The sequence below is a fragment of the Myxine glutinosa genome, chromosome 2 (assembly GCF_964187855.1).
Source record: "Myxine glutinosa chromosome 2, kmMyxGlut1.1, whole genome shotgun sequence".
Taxonomy (NCBI): domain Eukaryota; kingdom Metazoa; phylum Chordata; class Myxini; order Myxiniformes; family Myxinidae; genus Myxine; species Myxine glutinosa.
This window is the reverse complement of record NC_136262.1, coordinates 60,500,812-60,521,121: the sequence shown is the minus strand read 5'-3', so window position 1 is coordinate 60,521,121 and position 20,310 is coordinate 60,500,812. Positions and strand designations below refer to the sequence as shown.

Below are 20,310 nucleotides of genomic sequence, written 5' to 3'. Positions count from 1 at the left end.
AAATGACAATGAAAATACAAAGTAAAGTAAAAAAAAACAGAACCCATGATAAGAGAGAGGAGAAATGACGATACATAGAGTATATGTTAGAGGAGGAAAGACAAGATGTAGATGTAGATGTAGATGTAGATGTAGATGTAGATGTGCTGGGCGAAGGATAAAATATATATAGACATCGTATAGTTTATAAAGTTGGTTCATATCGCTTAGAGAAAAGGTAGTGCGAGGAGGAAGAGGCGAGGTAAGGGTGGGGTGGGGAGGGAGGGATGGTGAGGGGAGAGGAGATCGAGAGGGAGAAAGGAGGCAGAGAGCGGAACAGAGGAAGAGAAAGAGAGAGAGGTACAGGAGAGTCGTGCTGAAGGGGAGACGAAGTGTCCGTAGCTAATTAAGAGAATATATCGATTAATTATACATGAGATAAAGAGAGGCGGAGAGACGCCGCAAGAAGAAGAAGAGAGTGGGCGATTGGAGTGGGTGAAAGAGAGAGAGAGCGAGAGAGAGAGAAGAGAGTGTGTGTGTGTGAGAGAGAGTGTGCCGCGGCTTCCTGAGGTGGGACATGCGCGGAAGACAGTCGCCCCTTGGGGCGCGAAGAGGGCCGAAGTCGAGACCCTGAGGGTGAGGAGTCCCCCCTCCCCTCCCTTCCTTCCTCCCACAACGCAGGTACGGAACGTGACGTGAGGCGGAAAACCGATCAGTGAATGAATGTTATTTATTTATTTTAAAATCCTCCCTCATCTTCTTCCTCCGGTACATCCTCTTCCTCTTCATAGCATGTCTCCGCTCTCGGTGTGGGAGTGTGTGGATTGGGAACGGACAGCAAGCGAGCGATTCGTGATAATTAATGACAGCAGGTCAAGGGTTTAATCGATATTGGAATTTATTGTATATATTATAACAACAAAAGCCGTTTTGTCGTTACGCACGTATAGGAACGTGCAGCGATTGCGTGCTTGAAACGTATAGCCTACTGTACATCGGTCTAATATGGTACTGTACCTCATGGGCCTGGTATAACGGCGTTGCACGGTTGTTTACAATATACGTTGTAACCACAGCTTGGAATAACAATTGGTGCGGTGTAAGATCAGAGCCGTTGCAGGAAGCATGACGTCGTGCGTGTGAGAACAATTTTAATCCATCGGCCGTTGCGTTATCGACTCTATGACGTCATCAACACGAAAATCGGTCACGTCTTTTTCATAAGCACTGTGACCATAACACATATGGGTCTTCATTATGGTCACAAAACCAACTCTTCTTGGTCACATCGAGCGGTCACGTGACATTTGGGGTGATAAGTTGCATGGTATGTTAATTATGTGGACCCCTCGGGTCTTCAACCGGTTGTCAAGGACCACTGAAGACCTTCTGAGGAGCCTCAGGCGATCTGAACGAAATCTTGAAAAATATAATTTCAGGAGCACATTGTATTTAGTTTGACGAGTACGGACCACAAGTGGAAGGTTGAAAGTTTCCGCTTTGTCTTGTTGAGCGGTGGAGATACAAGAGGCCTTTGGTGGTTAAAGAGTCATGCAATTGTTTGAAGTGATGTGACTAAACATTTCCAAAGGTCACCACCTTCAATGGTCCAGACTTACTAGCAACCCAGTGTAAGGCTCTCGTTATTTAGGCTTATTTGCCATTTGAAATGCCATTTGTGTTTTTAAGGCTGCTTTGTTTTAATTGCCAAGTAGCAGAAAGGTCTGGAACATGGAGTATTGAATTCTAACCGGATTTATCAACACACTTGTCTGAATTGCATTATTCATTCCATTTCCTGGGTTGGTGAGGGATTGGAGGGGGTGCACTGGCAGGCGACCACAGTGGCAGCACACTCATTCTGAGCACTCTCTCTTCTGCGTTTGATTACTGGTCTGACTGTAAATTGTCACCTTGGTGCTTTGCAGGCAGGTTGTTACTTCAGTGAGTGTGCACCTTCCTTCAGAGGGAGATGTTAAGCTGGGTGTCTTGCCTGCTAGCACTTCATTGATGTTAAAGATCTCAAGGTGCCTCTCGCAAGAGTAGGCCATTTTTTGCTGGCACCCTTGCCGAGCTTCCGAATTCCTGTATAACCTGTCATGTGTGTCATTGGTGCATGGTCATGGGAGTCATACACACACACGAATGTGGATACATTGAGATATTGGAAGGGCTCTGTTCCACCTTCTGAAACCCACATTTGCATATGCATACAACCAACGACATACATATGCATACATGGAAGAATCAAACTTGGATGGTGACAATATGTAAAACTCGGTGACATAATGAGAGGTAGTTTACCAATATGTCTGAAAAGGAAAGGTTTGGATCAGTATATAATTCCAACTATCATTTATGGGGCAGAGACCTCGACGTTAACAACAAAAATGGAGATAAAGTTAACAGCAACACAACACAATATGGAACGAAATATATTAGGTATTACATACAAATATAGAAAGATAAATAAATGGGTCAGAGAACAAACCACAACTCAGGGTGTATTCAAAAAAATCTAACTCAGGAAATGGAAATGGGCAGGACACATTAGCAGAAGGTCAGATAACAGGTGGAAAACAACAGCAACAACATGGAGACCTATGAATAGCAACAGGGACAAGGAAGGCCACGCCTAAGATGGAGGGATGAAATAGACAAATATTGGGGAAGAGTCAATGGGACCAACAAAGCAAGAGACAGTGAAACATGGTGTCAACATGCTGAGGCTCTCGTCCAGCAGTGGAATAAAAGTAGCTGATGATGATGATGCTGGTTCCATTCTAAGGTCGTTAGAGGGTTCGATTTATAGAAATATTAATCAGTTTAGTATGGTCAGACGTTATTTAGGCTTACAAAAAACAGAGGACAAACAGACGATTTTGAAGTATTTTGTCTTGACGAGCCCATGACAATGGCAAAATCTGTATTGGTGACTCTGCTCTAATTTAATCGTGACCATAAATCTTCAAAGACCCGAGTGCCACACGTACGCCATCCAAGTTTGAAGGTGATGCATCGGAATAATTTATTTGCATGACATCAGTGTCGTGTCACATCTAGGGTCAGTGTTGCTCCTTTCGTTATATATAAATGCAAGTTGCCAGATTGTGTCTGAACGGGGTACATGTCCTAACCACAGCTTGTACAATGCTGAATGATACCTCATTTAAGAGCCCTTTGGTCCTGACAGTGCATGTGGAGGCTGACGAGTATTGATATTCATGCAATTTCGAGTTATATTCACTTTTTTTGCGCACGTTGTGTATTTGCTCAGTCGTTGGGTTACACATCCACCGGAAGTAATAAAATAATGATAATAAAAAAATTGATATATACCCACAATTACTATTCAGTCAATTCTATTAAAGTATAAATACCTTTGCATTGATTTACTTTCCTGATAAACCTCATCAGTCTTAACACTTATTCACAATTATGCTGTCAAAGGAAAATCATAGGAGATATCCCAAAAAAATTCGAATTCCCTTACCAACTTACAGAACCTTCCCTTACCAAAACGGAACCTGGGACTCCTTACCAATGCTTCCCCTTTATTTTCAAGCACATGCGAGGTGTACAAAAGAACGCTCTGATAATGATTTGTGCGAATGGAAGCATGAACTTTCACGGGCGGTGTATAATCTCAGTTTGGCTGGTTTGCACACATACCAGAAGTATATTGTTATGGTCCGCGGATAAGGATGTTGTTTGCCGAGCGGATGGCACCGCGGCCGAACAGTTTTCCCCGACTAAACCCGATTCCCGAACGTTGGCCGGATCGTGCCACAGATATTCAATTTGGAAACCTCTAAAGCGACCGAATGTAAAGAGGAAGAAGAAGAAGACGTACAGAAGAGTAACGGGATTTATTATTTACACACACAAGCAAAAGGAGCAGTCAAGGTTATATACAGGGAACATGGAAAAAGCAGGTGACACAGTGAAAATACTAGCTTATCTAAACTGGCTTAATTAATACCCCAAGACAGAACAAACGAAGACGACTCACACGGGGAATGATGATAGGAATGGCGGAGGTGGATGGCTTGGAGGGGGGAGGCCGGTCCACGGATACCGCAGCACGATCGGCGCGTTTGGCAGCCGCCGTTCCTTTTCGGTCCTGCTCAAAACGTCCGTCCAGGCCCCAAGCTGCTGTGGCTGCAGTTTCGGTGGCTCAAGCTGCTGTTGATGCAGCCGCGGTGGCTCAAGCTGCTCTCTTCAGGGATCCCTTACTCAACTCTCTTCTCGGTGATCTCTTTGCCGCAACTCTTGTCATGGACCTCCTTACGCAACCACTGACCACTCTTGCGCCCGCGCTTTTATAACGCCTCCGGCGATCAAGCCGCCGGCCTTCAGGACACGCCCATCGGTGTGCTCACCTCGGCCCTGGTTGGTCGCGCGACCCTCTGGCTCCGCCCTTGATGACGACGGGCGGGCACGCCTTTCTTCCCCAACCTTGCCTCGTGGCCAATGGTGGTTGAAGAAAACCGCCCAAAATGCAGTTGGCCATTGAAATGAAATGAAAGGGGATCTATTCTTATTTCACTTGGTGCAATGGAGTATTTAAATTAATGGGAGACACAGCCTTACCCTAACACACATAATAAGGATATAAGCTACTGAACAAGGGTATTATAGTGTCCTTCAATGTATGCTTTATGGAATTAACTACCGGAACGCCCTTTGACCTTTTTACAACAGACTGGAGGCAGGAAGGCGATATTTTACAACAATTTACGATACAATAAAAACGCAATAAAAAAAACACAATCCTCATATCCACAACACTGCACCCTCCTCCTCTTAGGCACGTCCTGGGCCTATGAACTTTAACTTAGTGTGACACGTAGGTGTAATTCCCTCTACATTTAACCTGACCCTGAGTGTGACAGTTTTAAAACATAAATAAATATGTCCCGCTGCTCCATTGCACCCTACCTAACAGACTCACGCCCACAGCTAACCAAATTGCGGAATGGTCTTCAAACTATACATTGACGGTGGGGAGCATTATTTACAATTGACGCTACTTTTATTTACAAAACACAACCCAGGACCTGTGATTGTTCTTTCTGGGGGGGAGACAGTCTGCTCTGCATCAATGCACCCTGAAAGCACCCAAAAACGCACCAATACACCCTCAAGCACCAATCGGTGCACAGTCATCACTGTCCATCAAAATAAAACCAACAACCCCTAACCCTGCAGGTGGTCTCTTGCTCTTCGGCTCCCTCTGATGGCTATTGCTCTCTTCCAGATGTTGTCATTTTCTTTGCTGGCGGCCTATTTGCAATAAAACTTGCCCCCAATGTGTCCATGTTTATTTATTTTATTTATGGCCCACAGGGCCGACTAGTGTGGTTCACCTGTGGGGCATCGGTGCCCTGTGATCAAGGTCCGCCAGCAAGATTTCGGGCCTTCATGGCCGGTTCCAGCAGAGGGGCCATGCCCCAACCCATGGGGTCCATAAGTGGTGCTCGGCCACAGATGTGTGGTCCATAATGTGGTGCATCGATGCAGACAGCTGGTTCTGGGAGTTCCGGGCGCACAATGGCGGACTCACGCATGCTCCCCTCGGCGTCCAGTGGCACACAGGTCCTCATGTGGGAGACAAAGGGGGGGAAGACAGATGAGCGAGGGGTAAGGTCACAAGGGTACACATCAAACAAGGCAATGCAAGGCGAAGTGTGTACGGAGAGCGAAGTGAGAAAGCTCGTCCCTACCGTACGTCACCCCCCCTTGTCACCTACTCTACCCTTGCCCTTACCCCCTATGTACAAAAATCTACACATTTACAAATTCGTCACTACTGTCACGTCTTCCCCATATTTCCCCAAAACCAAATTCGTCTCCACAATCCCTCTAACCAAAATTTGCCATCACCCAATTCATCATCAATCCTCATAAGGAGGAAGAGATGGAACATCAAGCACAATGTCACACCCACGTCATGATGCGTCTCACATTCCAAACATTTGCATCAAAAATAATAAAAACATGGCATGGTGTGGAGTTACGTCACCTCAGGTGAGTGGATGTAGATGGTGCGAGGAGATCTTCATCCTAACTATCCTCTAAATGACATTAACACACTTTACACTACCCGGGGTCTTTCCCTGCCAATCCATTGGCCATTTACACTATGGGTTCTAAAAACCAATTCCCATTGACCAAACTGTGGTGCTTCTCAATTTGGGGTCTCACTCCCCCGATTCAACACCCGGTGCCGTTGCACAATTTCCGGGCTGGGTCGTGTAGCTCTCCCAGCAGGTCTACCCACCTGCACACCTCCACCACTGCAGTTGCCTCCGAGCTTACCTAGCTCCTCACCCTAACCTATCTAACTGGGGAAGGCCCCTCCTGGCTCTGTCACCCCTCGGTGCCCTCTGGCACTGGGCTACCCGGGTCCGTCCTCCGGATCCTCGGGCCCCATCCACAACAACTCTACCGGCTCCCAGAGCCCACCTGCGGCCTCACCTGGCCGACATCCTCAAAGTGGTGGAGTGCCCAAACCAACTACACACACTAACAGGCTAAACGCCCAGCCATTTCCACGTCACTAATGCACCCATCCAAACACCACTCTTCCACCACGCACCACAGATGCCAATATCCAACCACAATTTACCTATACCCTCTACCTAACACTTACACTACCCTCCCCGGGTATTCGTGATGGGGGTCCATCCTTCCCCCATTCACACCTCCGCACCATCCACTCCACTCCATAGTTTCCACCATACTCACTCCACGACCATCCATTCCAATACTCCATACCATTTATTCCACACAACCATTCTCCATTCACCTGTTGTTGCACACCTGTGCAATCACACCTGGTGCCACCTGCACCCTCCTTCCTTCCTGGACCATTTGGTCAGCACCACTCGACTCACATCACTATCACTCACTCAAACACTGCTCCATACACCTGTTCAGTTGCACACCTGTGCAATCACACCTGTTCCTCACACACTTTTCACAATACACTTCTGAATACACCTCCAACACTCACACGGCATCATCTAAACTACCTGTTGCCCTGCTAACTTAGTGCTCCCCGTCCTCCCCTTAAACTAAGCACATACCACGTCATTATCATCCACTCTAATCTACCTGCGTCCCCACTACAGGTATCATTGTCACTACCTAATCTTAACGTTACCTAAGGTCATCTTCTAGGTCTCTACACATTATCCAAACCCTCCCTCGGCGAACTTACACTGCCATAAACCCCATAAGTCTAGTGCTCCTTTGCCCCCGCTGTGAGAGATGGCAGAGTTGCCATCCCATCACATCGGGTATTTCTCACTATAAATTTTGCTCGTCCAAATTCAGCCAATCAAAAATTTTGCCAATCACTACCAATCATCTGCCAATCATCACTCTGCCAATCCTTTGCCAATCATTAAATTTTCCTTTGCAATTTCGGGTCCAAACCACTATCCTCGTCATCAGTCTTCTCACTAGTGCCTCTCGGTGCGCCAATTCACTTCTAAAGCTCGGCTTCGTACAGCCGAGCAATGACTGCGGGTTGTTTGGTGCCGGCGGCTGGATACGTCCGGCACTCGGTGCAGGGAAGGACGTTTACCCGGGCCGAGATCCCACGCACCATCTCGGCACAAAGCCGTCCAATGGCCCGATCTCGACCTGCCGGAACGCCTCAACAAAAAGGGGTCGCCATGACGACCCTTCCTATTGGGCTGCCCGCTCCGCCGAGTGGAGCACGGACGCGGCCGTTCAAAGCGAGGCCCAGCGTGGATCGCGTATGGCGGTTCTTTCGAAACCGCCGTGGTTCGGATCCCCGCTGGTCCTCGCGGCACGCGAAGCTGCTCGGCGCGCACCGAGGGCCCGATTCGGCTAAATGTCGTTCTAACCGCTAACCCGGTTACCGTCGATGCTTCACCTGCATGCTCACACGCATACGCTACCCCTTTCACCCTCACCGAGCTCGTTGCTCCAACGCCGCCCGTACACCCCGCATACTTCGTTATTGCACTCGTTCTTTCGCTCACAGACTTGGTCACACACCTGACCACCACACACCTTTGCACACACTCGTCGTTCGCACACCTCACCAACACACCTCTTCGCGCCCCCTTCTCGGTCACCTCCTCTGTGACAATCACAGGTGTGCTCTCACTCGCACACCCAACCACGTGCCTCACTACCAATTCCAGTGTGCACTCCCACACACGCTCTACCATTCCAGGTGTGCATCCTTCCATTCCAGGTGTACATCCTCTCTCACCTGCCACAACCAACTCACGCTCCGTGTCACTCTTACCACTTTCACCACCACTCTTGACAGCGCACTCACCCTTTCTCTCGACAGCGCACTCTTTCCTCATGCACCCGTCCGTTACACACCTTTCTCGCGCATCCTCTTGCGCATACTCTCCCGTTACTTCTTCCGTAACACTCACCACAGGTGTACATTCTTCCTTACTTTTGACAGCGCACTCTTCCCTCATGCACCCGTCCGTTACACACCTTTCTTGCGCATCCTCTTGCGCACACTCTCCCGTTACTTCCTCCGTAACACTCACCACAGGTGTACACTTTCTTGTGACATCCTCTGTAACACTCCTCACTACGCGCTTCCATGTGCCACCTCACACACGCGCTACGACCGACTCACTCTCGACAGCACACACACTCCTCGGCGCGCACTTTTTCCTCACACACCCCAGAGTTGGACATTCTCGCACACCTCCTCCTTCGCACACCGTACCTGTCGCATACTTCACCAACGGCCTCTCACGGACACCCGGATCCAAATCAACCCCCAAGCCGTCTGAAGCTCCCCTCACATCATATGCATTTCCACGTATATCGCCACTCACCTTGGCACCTCGTCTCCTCACCTCCTTCACCACCTGCAAACTCTTTATTTGGTTAGCAAGCACATCATCACGATTTGAGCACCGACCTTGTACATATTCCATCACCTCCTCCTGTATTTCTCTCTTAGTTTCTGTCCGTCTCTTCTTAATTTCACTCACCCCCTCTTCCACCTCCTTTAACTTTTGCTTCACCTCTTTTATCTCCCGGTGCGTCTCCTCAATCTCGTCCTCTAAGGCTACCTTGACCGTCTCTATGTGCGTCCTCACCTCCCGGTCCTTCGTCTCCATTACTTCTGTCACCTCGTCCAACCTCGTTGTCAGTCCCTCACGTACCATCTGACATTGCCTCTGTGTCGCTATTAAGTCATTTTTAATGTCGTTTTGTGTCGCTTTTAACCCTCCTAGTACCACAGTGTTCCTTTGAACCTGCTCCACTAACTCCGTCTGTCCCACCGTCAGCTGTTCCACCTCCTCCGTCAGGTCCTCTATGCCCCCTTGTAACTTTGCCGTCCCATTTCTCACCTCTTTTTCCATACGCTTCTCGCCTCGCTTTACCTCCTCGCGTACCCCCGAGACCTCCTCACTTACACCTCGTCGTATCTCCTCCTTCATTTCCTCCATCTCTTTTGTAGATGCCACCCTCATCTGTCCCAATTCATCCCCCTGAGCATCCAATTTACCTTCTAACCCGATTTTCACCTCCTCTATCTGGTTCCCCATCCGTTTGATTTCCCGGGCGGATTGCTCCCCTACTTCCCGCAATTTGTCGTCCATTGTGTTTTCTAACCCCCTTAACCCATTTTTCACCCCTTCTATCCCATTGTCTAACCCCTCAAATTTCTTGTCTAACCCCTCAAATTTCTTGTCTAACCCCTCAAATTTCTTGTCTAACCCCTTTAAATTGTTGTCTAACCCTTCAAATTTCTTGTCTAACCCCTCAAATTTAGCTTCTAGCCGCTCCCCCATTTCTCCCATTTTGCCCCCCATTCGCTCACTATTAGCCCTTGCTTCTTCCCTCATTTGCTCACCCATTTTGTCCATAAGGGCCCCCATTTGCAGCATAAAAAGGTTCAAATCCACCGGTGGCGCTGCTACGGTCGCGGGCGCGGTCGCCGTAGCCATGTGCGAAGCGCCATTTTGCGCGCCCGTAACCTCGTGCGTGAGCGCGCCATTTTGCGCGCCTAAAACCTCCTCAACCACATTACCAATGTTCTCCTCCTCTCTTTCCTCCACATACATTTCCCCGAGGTCCTGGGTCGATTCTACCCCGTCTATCTCTCCCACCGACATACCGTCGCCTTGACCAGCCATGGCGTGATTTCAAAATTCGGGTTTTGTAAAACAAAACAAATTTCGGCCGCTCCAGATTTTGACCAAATTTTGTCTAGATGTTTTTAAAATTTGGTTCGGGCCTCGTATCTCACTCCCAGACACCAATTGTTACGGTCCGCGGATAAGGATGTTGTTTGCCGAGCAGATGGCACCGCGGCCGAACAGTTTTCCCCGACTAAACCCGATTCCCGAACGTTGGCCGGATCGCGCCACAGATATTCAATTTGGAAACCTCTAAAGCGACCGAATGTAAAGAGGAAGAAGAAGAAGACGTACAGAAGAGTAACGGGTTTATTATTTACACACACAAGCAAAAGGAGCAGTCAAGGTTATATACAGGGAACATGGAAAAAGCAGGTGACACAGTGAAAATACTAGCTTATCTAAACTGGCTTAATTAATACCCCAAGACAGAACAAACGAAGACGACTCACACGGGGAATGACGATAGGAATGGCGGAGGTGGATGGCTTGGAGGGGGGAGGCCGGTCCACGGATACCGCAGCACGATCGGCGCATTTGGCAGCCGCCGTTCCTTTTCGGTCCTGCTCAAAACGTCCGTCCAGGCCCCAAGCTGCTGTGGCTGCAGTTTCGGTGGCTCAAGCTGCTGTTGATGCAGCCGCGGTGGCTCAAGCTGCTCTCTTCAGGGATCCCTTACTCAACTCTCTTCTCGGTGATCTCTTTGCCGCAACTCTTGTCATGGACCTCCTTACGCAACCACTGACCACTCTTGCGCCCGCGCTTTTATAACGCCTCCGGCGATCAAGCCGCCGGCCTTCAGGACACGCCCATCGGTGTGCTCACCTCGGCCCTGGTTGGTCGCGCGACCCTCTGGCTCCGCCCTTGATGACGACGGGCGGGCACGCCTTTCTTCCCCAACCTTGCCTCGTGGCCAATGGTGGTTGAAGAAAACCGCCCAAAATGCAGTTGGCCATTGAAATGAAATGAAAGGGGATCTATTCTTATTTCACTTGGTGCAATGGAGTATTTAAATTAATGGGAGACACAGCCTTACCCTAACACACATAATAAGGATATAAGCTACTGAACAAGGGTATTATAGTGGTCAATGTATGCTTTATGGAATTAACTACCGGAACGCCCTTTGACCTTTTTACAACAGACTGGAGGCAGGAAGGCGATATTTTACAACAATTTACGATACAATAAAAACACAATAAAAAAAACACAATCCTCATATCCACAACAATATATATCTATATATATAAAACACAGTTTGTGTGTGTGTGTGTAATGTTACCGGTAGACTCCTAAACGGAGAGGCTCATGTACTTGATATTTGGCACAGACATGGCCATTGAGCCTGGGAAGAACATGGCCGACCTAAAAATTTATTTCATAATATTTTTTTTCCATATTTTTACCTCAGCGCATTTCAGCGAGGAATATTATGCACCGAATCTGAGGCGGTGGCAGAGCAGCGCGCTGATTTGCTCAGAGCGATCACGTGATGTTCCTTGCCGCCATTAACTCAGTTACGCATTCGCACGTATTTCAGAGCGAAAAGCGATTGCGTTTTTTCACATTTCAGCGAGGAACATTGCCATTCACACCACATAGGTTTTTTTTTCTTTCATCTTTAGATCCATATTTTTTTTCAGCGAATCTGAATCGGTGGAATAGCAGCGCGCTGATTCGCTGATTCGCGCTCATTGATAACGATCACGATCACGTGATGACGTGATCACGAATGATGTTCGTGACGCGATCACGTGATGTTCCTTGCCGCCAGCAAGTAGCATAGATTTTATTTTAGCATGATTAGCATTTAGCATGATTTAGCACGATTTAGCATAGATAGTTGCATGTTTCACATAGATTTTTTTTCAGCGAGGAATATTAGACATGGATTCTGACCGGTGGCAGAGCAGCGCGCTGATTCGCTCAGAGCGATCACGTGATGTTCCGAATAAGCACAATCAATTGAGTGTGCCGCATGAGTCTCCGATAAGTGTTTAAAGTAAAGTAAAAAAAAAAAAAAATGTTAACGTGCCGTTGTTAGCCTATTCATGTATAGTTTGTGTTGTATTTAGCTGTGGCTGAGCTAAGATGTAGCTGAACGTCAGAGTCGTTGACTCTGGTATCCTTTCACCTCTTAATCACCTTGCTCCATTGGGACAAATCCAAGTAATAAGCGCATCGGCAGGTAAATCCACCGGAGCGAGGTGAAACACCTCTCAGGTTGAAATAATGTGAGTTATTCCATCCCCGCCGCCAGTTGGCTTCACTTTTCACGGAGTATGAGCGTTCTATATATTTTCAATTCAGTGCGCCCGACTCGCTCACGTACTTGATTTGTGGCATAGACATGGCCATTGGGCCTTCACGGTGTAATTTGTGCGAGGCTTTTGTCCGAGTGAGCTTGAGTCGAGAGGGCGAATGTACGTGTCTCCCTTCCCCCACCCGGCAACGCCGGTACTGGAGGGCGTCACAGGATCGGTGAGTCTCCAAAATCCGCCTCGTGCTGTTGCGAAGATTCAGGACGATGTCGCAATTGTTGTGCTGCTCTCCGACCATGAGAACTGCAACGTCATTGTTGACTGGCCCTCCCCTTCCCTCCCCCTTCCTCCCCTCCCCTCCCCCTTCCTCCCCTCCCCCTCCCTTCCCCCTCCACCCTACCCCCCTCCCCCTCCATTTTCCCCTCCCACCTGCCCCTTCCCCTCCCCCCTCCCACCCCTCCCCTCTCCCATCCCTCCCCCTTCCCCTCCCCCCTCTCCTCCCCCTCCCCCGCCCCCCCTCTTCTCCCTCACGTTTATACACGGAATGCCGGGTACTTCCCCCCCCCTCTTCTTTTTTTTCCTATTATTATTTTTGGGGGGGGGGGGGCTAAAATACTTCCCTCCACCCACGGAAGAAAGGGGTCGGCGATCATTTAATATTGTCGCGTCACCAGGGTTAACATCCTCACGCATAGCGAAACGTTGTTACTCCCGAGGCGTACAACGGTACAAGCCAAATTATTGGCGGCTCCTTTTTTGGCGCACGCGGGACCGAAAGTCACGAGGTCCTTACCTCGGACGAGCCACAAATGGGGGTTATCCGATCCCCACAAACAGAGACGACAAGACGAAGGAAATGCAACAAATATAATGAATTTATTAAGAATAATTGCAAACCAAACGAGATGGTATTCATAGAATACTTAGGCCTACCCTGTGCAGTCAACTTGTTGCGAGCCAACTCTTCTGTTTTTGAACATTTTTTTCCTGTTATCCAATATGGCTGCCAGACCATGTGAGCGATGACATCATAAATTTATATTCTCTAATATAATTGTTGCATAGATCAGGCTCAATACATTTCAAACTGATCAGACTAAGTGTTGTCCCAGTCGAATTATGACGTCATAATTATGGCACCAATGACGTCATTGTTAACAACACCTATTCCCCATATGGAGTTCTTTACAATGAGCCATTTTTCAATTTTTTCCCATGCAGCGGTTTTGGAGATGTAGAGGTGCAACATTTTTCGTTTTTTCCAAGATGGCGCCTGTGCCACATGACCAATGACCTCATGATTATCATTAAAATATTCTGCATGAGGAGGCGCTCACAATCTGAAAATGTCGTGTCCATTGGATTAACAGTTGCAGAGGAATTTTTTTTTATTCATTCTGATCAGATCAAGCGTTGCACTTGTCAAATTATGACGTCATAAGTAAGGCACTGATGACATCACCATCAACATATCTTATTCCACATGATGACTACTTGACAATGAGCCATGTTTCATTTTTTTCCATTGAGCGGTTTGGGAGATGTAGAGGCATGACTTTTTTCCAAGATGGCGTCCGTACCACGTGGCATATGACGTCATAATTATGAATCAAAAAATTATACAGGCGAGGCGCTTCGATGGTAAAATTTCGTGTCAATCGGACCAACGGTTGCCGAGAAAATGAATTTTTTAAATGCAGACACGTACGGCACACGTGCGGAACATGGAACCCGGCACACGTATGGAACACGGAACCCGGCACACGTACGGCGTACGGAACATGGCACACGTACGCAACTGAATGCTTAACCCCGAATATTAACTTCGCGAGCACAGCGTAATAAATAAACAACGGCGGGGGCGGGGGGGGGGGGGGGGGGGGGGGGGGAGGGATTCCATCCAACTGTCTGTCATTGACGCTATCTTCTCCGAAACAGTTGTGCAGATATTCATCAAACTTGGTAGTTATGATCGCCACATGGCAAGAAGGGACGAGAGTAGAATCATTTTGGCCCCGCCCCCTCGGGCGGGATCAAAAGGAGAAATACTGCCGAGAACCAGTCAATGTGGGGTTCATGGTGCTGAGAACCAGTCAGTGTGGGGTTCATGGTGCTGAGAACCAGTCAATGTGGGGTTCATGGTGCCGAGAACAACGTCAATGTGGGGATCATGGTGCCGAGAATCACGTCAATGTGGGGATCATGGTGCCGAGAACCACGTCAATGTGGGGTTCATAGTGCCGAGAACCTCGTCAATGTGGGGTTCATGGTGCCGAGAACCTCGTCAATGTGGGGTTCATGGTGCCGAGAACCACGTCAATGTGGGGTTCATGGTGCCGAGAACCACCTCAATGTGGGGGTTCATGGTGCCGAGAACCATGTCAATATGGGGTTCATGGTGCTTAGAACCACGTCAATGTGGGGTTCATGGTGACGAGAACCACGTCAATGTGGGGATCATGGTGCCGAGAACCACATCAATGTGGGGATCATGGTGACGAGAACCACGTCAATATGGGGTTCAATGTGACGAGAACCACGTCAATATGGGGTTCAATGTGACGAGAACCAGGTCAATGTGGGATTCATGGTGCCGAGAACAACGTCAATGTGGGGATCATGGTGCTGAGAACCACGTCAATGTGGGGATCATGGTGCCGAGAACCACGTCAATGTGGGGTGCATAGTGCCGAGAACCTCGTCAATGTGGGATTCATGGTGCGGAGAACCTCGTCAATGTGGGGTTCATGGTGCCGAGAACCTCGTCAATGTGGGGTTCATGGTGCTTAGAACCACGTCAATGTGCGGTTCATGGTGCCGAGAACCTCGTCAATGTGGGGTTCGTAGTGCCGAGAACCACGTCAATGTGGGGTTCATAGTGCCGAGAACCTCGTCAATGTGGGGTTCATGGTGCCGAGAACCATGTCAATATGGGGTTCATGGTGCTTAGAACCACGTCAATGTGGGGTTCATGGTGCCGAGAACCTCGTCAATGTGGGGATCATGGTGCCGAGAACCACGTCAATGTGGGGTGCATAGTGCCGAGAACCTCGTCAATGTGGGGTTCATGGTGCCGAGAACCATGTCAATATGGGGTTCATGGTGCTTAGAACCACGTCAATGTGGGGTTCATGGTGCCGAGAACCACATCAATGTGGGGTTCATGGTGCCGAGAACCTCGTCAATGTGGGGTTCATGGTGCTGAGAACCACGTCAATGTGGGGTTCATGGTGCTGAGAACCACGTCAATGTGGGGTTCATGGTGACCAGAACCACGTCAATGTAGGGTTCATGGTGCCGAGAACCACATCAATGTGGGGGTCATTGGTGACGAGAACCACGTCAATGTGGGGTTCATGGTGCCGAGAACCACATCAATATGGGGTTCATGGTGACGAGAACCACGTCAATGTGGGGTTCATGGTGCCAAGAACCACATCAATGTGGGGTTCATGGTGCCGAGAACCACATCAATGTGGGGTTCATGGTGCCAAGAACCACATCAATGTGGGGTTCATGGTGCCGAGAACCACGTCAATGTGGGGTTCATGGTGCCGAGAACCACGTCAATGTGGGGTTCATGGTGCCGAGAAACACGTCAATGTGGGGTTCATGGTGCCGAGAACCACATCAATGTGGGGTTCATGGTGCTGAGAACCTCGTCAATGTGGGGTTAATGGTGACGAGATTCTGAGCACCTCCATGAGGTTTCATTTTTCTGTTTTCATTTTCATGAATGTTTGGGGGGTGGGGGGGCAAGAGGTGTGGAGGGGGGAGGGGTAAGGCCCATGGGAAGGATGAGGGAAATCCTGTCTATACTCCCAGGTCTCTACTACTACACGAGCCTGGGAGGGGCGGACCGTTCACAACCTCACATGGAAAACAAACAGGACAACAAGCGACAACGAGGTCGTGACCGTTCACTACCCGAATCAAGTGATTGAAATGCCCGCTTTATATACCGGAGAGGCGGACCTCGTAGAGGACATGCCCATTTGATCCATCCCAACCTTTGTGCTTTCTTTCCCTCTCTGTACCGTCTCCATCCCTCCGTTCAGCGTCACATCGAGCTCACTCGAGTTTCTCTCATTGCGGATTTATCTGAGTAATTCTCCAAAAGGAAATATTCGAATAACTTTCCTTTAATCATCTTCAAACAGCCTCAAAAGTTGTTAAAATCACAACTCAAATCGGCCATTTAACACTTGGAAGGTATTCTGACCGCGTTCCATCCTCTTGATCAACGTACCTCTGTTTACATGTAATATTTGCTTCTTTTAAAGGACGACATAACTCACAGTTAAGGAATTAATTTAATTGGAAGTTTATAACTTTCACTATTTCATCGATTTCGACTCATAACTAACACAACTGAGCGAGGGGCGTGGCTTAACGATTTCAACGCAGTTAGCGAGGGGCGTGGCTTAACGATTTCAACGCAGTCAGCGAGGGGCGTGGCGTTTGCCGTTTCCAGGCAGTCTCCGCGTCCTTAACAACAACCAAGCTTTGGAACATCATGTATTTGCCATTGGCAATTCGCTTGGTATCGCTTGCCAAGCCAGCCGTTCCTTATTTAAACCGTTTCTTTGGAGTGCTTGCTTGAGTTTAAAATCAGGGGAGCCACTTGGCGAGCGCTTTACAAGCTTATTGAGTCATGGAACACTTCTGCAGACCTATGGGAGGGTCGCAGCTCGCAGAGCGTTTCCAAATCATTAATCTATAAACTACTTTCGATTATGATGGAAGCTGCAGAAACTAGAACGGCACTCAGGAGAGAGCGTACCTCCACCTGGTTGGCCATATCACTCGATGGTGAAGAATCACTTAAAATATTCTACTAGCTGGATCCGGATCTTCACCAAAATCGAATCGATTCTTCCTTGTCGCACACACAACCTGTCCAACAAGTTTCGTCCAAATCCATACATAACTGTTTGAGATATCCTACTATGCATCGTTTTTGGCCCTATCTCCCAATGGTGAAGAATCACTTTAAAATTCGAGTAGCCGAATCCGGATCTTCACCAATATCTAATCATTTCGTCCTTGTCACATCCGCTACATCTCCGCCAAATTTCGTCCGAATCCGTCCATAACTTTTTTTTGAGATATTTTGTTCACAGCCAAACGGACAGAGAAACAGATCGGGTTGAAAACATAACCTCCGTCCACCTTTGTTGGCGAAGGTAAAAATGTTCTCATCTCTCAAACGAATGCACACTGAAAGGAAATGGCATGATTCACATCTGTAAACTGCCATTTACGAGGGCAGGTGGTGGCACCTGTCATGGCCACAGTTGTGCTGTCCAGTTTTAAAAAACATGAATGCGTGGAATCACCTGCTGCATGGCACCCCCTCCCTCCCCTATTAATATCCCATATTTTTATTGAGGTTAATGTCGTGCGCAAAAGGACACTCGGCCATGACTGAAATCATTAATCTTTATTGCGGTTTATATCTGCAGAGAAAACTATTACATTTATACATTTGGTGGAAAATGGTAATACTTCGATTAAGGCCGAATACGCCATGTGTGTTCATGTAGGTGGGGAACTCTTACCTGTTTTAAGGTGTGTTGAGGGAAAGGTGACTTCAGCACTGCAGCTAGCCAGGCTTGGAAGAGGAAGTGGGGTTTGTCTGATTTAGAGAGAGCTTCAACAGGTAAATGCATCCTGTCTATTTTCCCCTCTGTGGAACCAAACTGCTGAATCGTGCAGTATAGGCTGACATGGAGCACACCTTCTCACACCTGGGAGATTAACTCCTCTTCTGCTGTCCACAACTGAAACACTCATGGACCCTCAGGGCAGGAATTCCTAAGGCCTGATTGCTGGATCACTCGGGGCGGAAACTTGTGGGGACCCGAAGGGTGGGGTTTCCAGAGGGCCTTGGACTGTGATTGGTGGAATCACTGGGGTTTCATTGGTGCAACTCCTGGTGGCAGAGACCATTGTGCTCTGTGATTGGTGAGCTTCAGAAGGCTGAGACTTGTGACACAATGGGGTTGGGTGTAAAACCCTGGCCCCAACAGTAAACATGCTGAGTCTCTATCTCAATTAGTATGTATAATGTAATCTTTGCATCATTATACAAGTATGTATAATGATGCAAAGATGACGTGATTAGATTATGTAGTCAAGAGGTCAAAAGTCTGAGGTGATGTCAGGTAAAATGCGATACTTGAGAACAGCTGAAAGGATTTAAATCAAACTTGGTACAAGTATGTATAATGATATGTAATAATGTGTGTGTAGGCATATCTGTTGATGTCGTGACGTCAAGGAGTGCCGGTCTAGTTTTGGCCCAAAACACTCACTGGCACACACTGATGAACCTCTGAAAATTTGATATTTGCCCAACTGAGAAAAATGCCCACACACACGTGAGGACATGGGACTGCAATCCACTTTTGAAGGCATCCCAGATGGACTCCTCCTTATTAGTCCTCTACCGGGGTACACCGGAGGGGACTATAGGTTTGCACGCCGTCCCTCCGTCTGTCTGTCAGTCCGTCAGTCTGTCAGTTCGTCAGTCCGTCAGTCCATCACGCAAAGAACAGTTTTCCGGACTTTTTTTCTAAACTCTTAACGCTAATCTTTTCAAACTTGGCACATGGTTTCCTCATGATAAGTTACAGATCAAGTTCGAACTTCACGACTTTCGATCATTTTTGACAAAGTTATGGCACTTTGAACTTTGGGAATTCTGATAATTCTGATGATCCTTAACTCAGTGCCATTTTAAGTTTTAATTTCCTTTAAAAAAGATTTTCTCTGCAATAATAGGACCGATTGAGATCAAATTTTCACCGTAGGGGGGACTCGGTCTGTAGAATATTTTAATGGTAATTATGACGTCACGGGTCACGTGGTTCGGCCGCCATATTGTTTTTCGTGAAAACACGAAAACCCCTTTTTCTCTGCAACGGCTGAACAGATCGAGGCCAAACTTTGCAGGCAGAATCGCATACCCATGACGAACAAAAAACGTCAGCGAGCATGACGTCATGCGTCACATGGTTTCAGAGTTATGACGTTTTTAAGCATGACCCTTTAAAACCGAGCCCCTCCCTCATTTTTGATCCAATCGAGGGGAAACTTCACAGATCTGTTCAGCATGTCAGTCTACTAAAATGTCCTTTTGGAATTTGCGATAGGTCACGTGGTTTGGCAGGTATCGTTACTTAAACGAAAATATTTTTTTAAAATGGATATCTCTTGAATCGCTAGTACCTCAGACCGTGAGTTGGTAATTATATAATTCACACAGTGCAATACGTGCAGGCTACTCCACGGAGCGACCTTGCGGGCTTCTCAACGAGGCGAGGCGTGACACACATGTGTCTCAGCATATCTCAGATCAAGTTTGAAAGCCATCATCAACCGTGCATGAATTTGCATATTCGATCATTTTTGACAAAGTTATGGCACTTTGAACTTTGGTAGGGGACATGTATTGCAGCGCAATACTCAGAATGCTTGTATTTCTCAGCAGTGACAGCCATGTAATTACAGTCTCCACTCAAATGCTTCAATGACTGCAGGTATTCATCAATAGTTTCTCCTGGTTGTTGTCGATGACTCGCCAATAGGTGCCGTGCATAGACTTCATTCTTTGGTCTTACGTACATGTTTTGGAAGGTCTGTATGGCAGTGTTATTGTCTTCAGTCACCGATAAACTCGTACACACTTGGAGCAACATAGTTTATGAGCATATTTCGTTTCTCTGGTCCATGATACTCAATTGCTCTCAATAAGTTGTCGAACGTCTTGTACCAGTGGCCCCATTTCTTTGCAGCACTGCTCGAGTTTGGGTTTGCTTCAAACCGTTCAGGACGTAAGAATTTGTCCATCATGAAATTCTTACTGAGTAAATTGTAATAAGCCATAGTGAGTATAGAAGAGGCTT

The 20,310-nt window shown here is 47.8% G+C and overlaps 1 protein-coding gene across 3 annotated transcripts in view; it reads left to right on the top strand.

Annotated features, from left to right (window-relative positions):
• The first annotated feature begins 254 nt into the window (after positions 1-254).
• DTNB (dystrobrevin beta) overlaps positions 255-20,310 on the top strand; it is a 277,429-nt gene continuing 257,373 nt past the window's right edge. The window contains exon 1 of one of the 3 annotated variants that reach the window (XM_078773345.1): positions 255-615. The gene's annotated coding sequence lies outside the window, so the exon portion shown is untranslated. The remainder of the gene's footprint in view (positions 616-20,310) is intronic. The other 2 variants (XM_078773348.1, XM_078773344.1) reach the window with 2 other exon arrangements.